Below are 6,876 nucleotides of genomic sequence, written 5' to 3' on the forward strand. Positions count from 1 at the left end.
CATTTTCTCATGGGAAAAACCTCAAACACAGAAAAGAGCATGAATCAACTTAGAGTTTCTGTAGCACCTGCTATTTACAATTACCACATAAGCACATTAGGCACATAAAATTGAAAGACTGCACAAGACCGAATGCTGATTTGGATACAATGCATTTTGATATTTTGCATTGCATTTTATTACAAATGTTTTTATTTATGCCACAACATGACCTTCAGGATGCTTGATTCAGTCATTGTCTTCAACAATCATGTTTGCATGCATTCAAAAGGCCAAATGAGGGCATCAGTCAGAGGGCCATAACAAGGCAAGACTATGGGAGTTAAGGAGGGTAATTATGCGATATAAAACAGGTGTTGCCATTCATTTTCTCTAAATTTGCCTTCTGAACTGCATACAGAGAGTGAACCCTACACATATACAGCCATGAAGACTGTCGAATTGAGAATACTGTGCGTTCTTTTGTTTGTGGTTTTTGCCTCTGCTAAAGTTGCCATGACTGACTTCGACCTCGGAAAGGTTAAAAAATGTATCTTGTGATTTTACTTCAAAATACTGTAAATTAAATTATCTCGGTATTATCAGAGGCGTGTTATATATTCATGTTTTCCATTCTCTGCCTATGGTAGGAAAGTGGTATCTCGTTGGCTTTGCTACAAATGCAAAACATTTTGTCAAAACTTACAAGGCTGACATGAAGATGGGAACTGCTATGCTGGTGCCTACTGAAGATGGAGACCTTGAACTCAGTTACACTCATCTAAAGTATAAGCTTTAGTATTAGCTTTGTTATAGTGTTAAGGCAAGGCACCACATGTGAATAGGGTCAAACAATTGATAATAGATTAACTATATATCATTGACGTGCATTACAAGACAATTGTTTTGTATTAAAAAAAATCTGAAATATTGTTTAAGTAACACAATTTTTCTCACAATCGCTTTGGCTCAATTCTTGAATGAGATTTTTTTTTCTCTTAAAACAAAAAATCCGGTCCCACTTTATATTAAGTGGCTTTATGTACTTACATTGAAATTAATAATTTGATACAGTGGACTTATTGTGTACATACATTTTTTTACATTGTACTTATATTTTTTAAATACCACCATGTAATTACAGCTGTAATTAATTTGTAATTACACAGTTGACCCTTCCCTTACACCTTAACCCAGCCTTAAACCAACCCATACCACCACACCTGACCCTAACCTTACCCGTATCACATCTCAATAGCAGCAAAAGCGTTTTACAATGCAACATGAACACAATAGGTACATTGTATTTATTTTTCGATGTAAGTACATAGTACTTAAAGGGATAGTTCGGCCAAAAATGATATTTAAACGATGCATTACTCACCCTCAAGCCGTTCGAGATGCATATGTCAATCTTGTTTCAGACGAACACATTTTCAGTTATTTTAGAAAATGTCTTAGACCCTTCAGTGGATATAATGTGAAGCAATGGGGTCCACCTCCTTCAAGTCCCAAAATGTGCATATATCCTTCACAGAAGTAATCCATCCGGCTCCAGGGGGATAAACGAAGGCCTTATGAGGGTAATCCGTGCGGTTTTGTCGTAAAAATATACATATTTAAAACTTTATAAATAAAAATATCTGACTTCCGGCAACGATCGACGCGCGTCCACGGGTGATGGAAGTCGGCGTACGAGGTAGGACGTAGCGTCGTGACGTAGAACGAACGCGCCCGCGCAGCCAGAGAGCTATGCAGAGAGCAGAGCAAAACATCACCCGTGAACGCGCGTCGATCGTTGCCGGAAGTCAGATATTTTCATTTATAAAGTTTTAAATATGTATATTTTTACGACAAAACCGCACGGATTACCCTCATAAGGCCTTCGTTTATCCCCCTGGAGCCGGATGGATGACTTCTGTGAAGGATATATGCACATTTTGGGACTTGAAGGATGTGGACCCCATTGCTTCACATTATATCCACTGAAGGGTCTAAGACATTTTCTAAAATAACTGAAAATGTGTTCGTCTGAAACAAGATTGACATATGCATCTCGAACGGCTTGAGGGTGAGTAATGCATGGTTTAAATATAATTTTTGGCCGAACTATCCCTTTAAAGCCACGTAATATAAAGTGGGACCAAAAATTCAGATCTCTGAACAGTTAGTTTCTTGTTCACATCAGATTTGAATTTCTTATTGATTTAATTGACTTGATTTAATTTTGTTTTGGCACATATGTTCAAAAGAGTAAGTACAATTGTCAACAATTTGCACAATAACTAAGTGCACACGGCTTGTTTATCAAAAGTCATGAGTTGATTCTCAGTGAAATTGTCAAACTCTTCACAACTTCTCAACATTGTTTCATCGTGTGAGCCAGAACAATCATTACTATTTTTGAACATGGAGGAACATCACAACCCTAAATAGCAGTGGCTACAGCAGTACTGTATAATACATTTGTATTCATACAGTACATTTATTTTTGTAGAAATGTGTTACACAAAAGCTGAAAATTCACAGTTGCTTGCCATGGAAGAGCAATAGGAAGATATAAAAAAATTCTTGTCATCCAGGAAAATAAAAACAAATTAGGAAACAAATATTATATAAATCGGCTGAGGCGATGGATGGATGGAATCTCGCCTTAAATAATAATAGTCTGGATGATTGTTCTCATGCTAGAAATAATTTGAAATGCTTTACTTGTTTCTTAGGAGTGATGGTTCCTGCTTCAAGCTGAAAAATCTTGCAGAGAAAACAGATTTCTGGACGCTTTGTCTACAACAAGCGTTAGTCTTCCTGCTTTTGCTTTTAGCTAATAGTCAGATTGCTCTTTATCCTCATACTTTTGTATCTTTGGCCTAAATGTGTCTGATTCTATCAGGTTGGGGAAATGACAATGACATGCGCGTGGTTGATTTTTGATGAGTTGGCAAATTTGATGAGTATGCTATCTTTCACACCATCAAGACCAAGGAAGGGAAATCTGAGGTTCTCAACATACTCCACAGTAAGAGCTCTCTTTGTCTAAATTTCACAACATAGCTGAAACGTTTTTGTGAAAAGATGCTAAACAGACTCTGAATGTGTCTCGGTTACAGCCCGTACCGCAAAAATAACTGATGACTTGAAGGAAAAGTTTAGGCAGTTTTGCCTGGACACTGGCATCCTTGAGGAAAACATTGCCATACTGACAAAGAATGGTACGTTGTCTCAATTCCTGTGGTCACTGATACAGTACAATAATGGTTTTTTAAAACTAACTTTTAACTACTGTTTTGCAGGTGAATGCTATAAGTTGCTCAAGTGTCTCTTCAACCACAGAAAGACAAAAACAAACAGTTGGTCTGATCATCTCAATGGAAAATCAAGATCTTTCTGCTTCTGGCCTCTTTGTATGGAATCATCAGTTCCTCTTTGCGTCTTAAACACATTTCTGTCATGACAACTCTCGGAGGGATTGGCATGGTAATGGGCAGGGCCACAATTAATACAGAGGGCTGATCTTATGTTGTGTTTATATGTAAAACTGTAGATATCCAGATCATTTGAAGATCAGTAAGCTTTAAACTCAGCAATAAACAGTGATACCTTATTTTCTTTTAATGGCATTTATTCAATGCTGTTAACTTTTCACTTTTCAGAAGTGAAAAACTGTAATAAATAAAAAAATCCAATCTGTGAATATGAGTACAACTCACAAAAATAATAAAACTCATCATTAGGATATAACCTTTACACAAATCCTCACAACCTTATACATGGGCAAAATAAATAAATAAATAAATAAATAGAACAGCCTTGCTAGAACAATACAGAAGTATATTAATCTAATAAATACACAATTAATTAATTAATATAACTTTATTAATATAATGCAATATAATAATAATAACTTTTATCCACATCCTATTACATTTGCATAGTTGCAGTAAATTTGCATTGATGATTAGACTAAATCTAAATATGCCAAGGCTAATTAGCCTTGTGCATATGATTGTATAATATCATCCATACTTTATGTTAGATAGCTACTTTTTCAAAAGGGTAGCTTTAGTTTAACTACCTAAATTATATATATCTTATAAAAACAGTTTAGAATAGCTTGATAGTTATTTTAGTATTATTTATTTATATATTTTAGTAATATTTTATTTACGTTGCTATTTATATTTATGTTTTTTATTTGAGAATGTTTCTGGATGTCATGACGTTTTGTCACTAACTTCTGTGAATTCTATCTTCATAGAAAACACATACATTACACACTAAATTAAATTTGAGACTCGTTTCGTTCACTTTGCTTGACACAAATTTCAAGAAATTAGCCAGATTGTACCACACAACTAGGGCTGACGCGGTGAAGGAATTTCCCTTGCGGTAATTTTGAGTGGCTCAATAGAGTGCGATATGCGGTATTATCGCCATTTATTTCTTTATATTTATTTGTTGCTATATAAATAAGTGTTACGATGAGGTCAGCATGCACAAAAACGAGGACATTTTCAGTAACCAATGTTACTGAACAGCGTTGAAATAGGAAGTTAAGTAAACAGAAGATAACGTCAAAATAAGGGTCCACATAACAGAACATAAACCTGACAATAAGCTCGTTAGGCTATTTGTATAGGCTATAACATTTAGTTCCGATCCTCGAATCTGACTGGACAAAATCGGCTTTCTGCTGATATGTCACATCCAGTATCATCGTCTTCGTCTTAAATTGTTAGTCCACTAGGTCACGGCAAGGGACTGTTGAGTGAGCCATGGCCCCTCCCTTGTCTATGCCACTGGTAATGGGTATTGGTACTGGCCCCCATGGCCCCTCCCCTGTCTACGCCACTGGCAGGCCCGCCGACAGGGGCGGACAAACGGGTCTGTTGTCCCGGGCCCAGGGTAGGGAGGGGGGCCCAGAACTGGGCCCTCATTAAATTATGGAATAATTGTTAAAAAAATAAATAAAATAGGCATATTTGTTGAAAAAATATCTAATATTTGAGTTACATAAAAGCTTTTTATTCGTTTTCTTCCTAATTGTCCTTGAAATAGTGGTCAAGACCCCCCCCCCCCCCCCCCCCCCCAAACAAAAATGGTTTGGCCACTGATCGAAATATGATGTTGTCATTTGATTTGAAGTTCAGTAGGCTAACGTTACGCTCAAAATGTCCGGTCAACACAAGTCCGGTGCTCAGAAAAGAAAAGAGAAGAAGAAAATAGAGGCCTTCGAGATGCCCTAAACAAATATTTTTAAAAAGGTGGTGACGGTGAAGCTGGAACTAACGTTAGTAAAGTCAACGTAGAGCAAGGTAAGAAACAGCGCAGCCAACGTTTATGAGTGTTGTCAAAGACCCGGCACTTCGGTACCAAGTCGGTACAAATTTCTTTTTAAACGTCACGCCACGGTACCAGGTTTTCTCAAACCCGGGATGCGCGTGCATGCCCAAAGTGCGTGCAGTTGCGTCCTCTTCATAAAAGCGCTGAGACATGGCGACCGGCGGTGCTGCTGCTGTGGTGGCTGTATGCTGTAAATCCACTTGTTGATAAGAAAGGAGGAAAGAGCCACATATGGAAATATTTTGGATATTAGCTCATAATAGCGACGCGGCGCGCTCGTTTTTACAGGCGCGCCTAAGTTCATTGTTGCATAGCAACGACAGACGCCACGGGAGAGCAAACGCTTGTGGAATGGAGAAAGCGGTGCGAACTGCGCTCTCCATGATGACGAGGAAGTATTAGCAAAGAATTCATTGATTTCTAGCCCTTGGATTAGCTTTACTACTATTTATGGAGATGAGAAATAAAAAGCCGGCTGAAATGCATCACTGTCATCATCGGTGAACAGATAATGGGTCAGATCCGAGTCTATTTTTGCTGCGCTGCTCATGCTTAAAAGTGAAAGCACACCTTTGATGGACAAAAAATAAATATGATTTCACACAAAAAGTGCCCAAAATGCACAGATTATGCATGTCTAGTGTGTTTTAACAAGAACTGCAGTAGGCTATGTCAGAAAAGAAAATGAAGACATTTATAGAAAATGTACCCATTTAAACGTGTTTTTATTATTCATTTTGGGTAAAAGTATATGGTGTTTTATAAAAATAAAAATAAATCGTGGGGGGGGGGCCCCATCTAAGATTATCTTGTCCCGGGCCCAGGCAAGACTATCAGCTGGCCTGGCCACTGGTAATGGGTATTAAAAAATATTGATATATTTGGTCTTGGCGGAATAGATCTGCAGTGCTGTTGCTGTTATTACTGCTGCTGCAGAGCAAGTACAGGACTTGCTTCTGCCAATACATGCACGACACGCTGCTGTGAGCAAGTAAGACATGCTGCTGCTGTACGTACATGAATTACTCTATACAGGTGGAGCTGGGGAAGGTGGAGGGTTTCTGAAAGCGCGCTGCAACTGCTAAGGTAAATGTTATTTTGTATTTGAGGTTGAGCACGTGAGCTCATTGGCTACTGTTACAGCAGGAACCAATCAGCTGTTCCCCATAGAGAATGATATGATTGCAAGTGATTGAGTTAAAGGATTAGTTCACTTTTAAAAAAACTTTTGCTGGTAATTTACTCACCCCCATGTCATCCAAGATGTCCATGTCTTTCTTTCTTCAGTCGAAAAGAAATTAATGTTTTTGATGAAAACATTCCAGGATTTTTCTCCCTATAATGGACTTCAATGGTAGCCAAACGGTTCAAGGTCTAAATGACCGTTTCAGTTCAGCTTCAAAGGGCTTTAAACGATACCAGACGATGAATAAGGGTCTTATCTAGAGAAACGATCTGTCATTTCCAAAATAAATAAAAAAGTTAAAGTGTTATAGGCACACAGTGCTCGCCTTGCGAACTCTCCTGTTCGAACTCGTTCATCAAAATGAACGA

General features: G+C 37.9%; 1 pseudogene; it reads left to right on the forward strand.

Annotated features, from left to right (window-relative positions):
* Positions 1–622: 622 nt before the first annotated feature.
* Positions 623–3,416, forward strand: LOC130080308 (lipocalin-like; annotated as a pseudogene).
* The last annotated feature ends 3,460 nt before the right edge of the window (positions 3,417–6,876 follow it).

Source organism: Rhinichthys klamathensis, unplaced genomic scaffold, assembly GCF_029890125.1.
Source record: "Rhinichthys klamathensis goyatoka isolate OS25496 unplaced genomic scaffold, OSU_Roscu_1.1 h1tg000032l_1, whole genome shotgun sequence".
Taxonomy (NCBI): domain Eukaryota; kingdom Metazoa; phylum Chordata; class Actinopteri; order Cypriniformes; family Leuciscidae; genus Rhinichthys; species Rhinichthys klamathensis.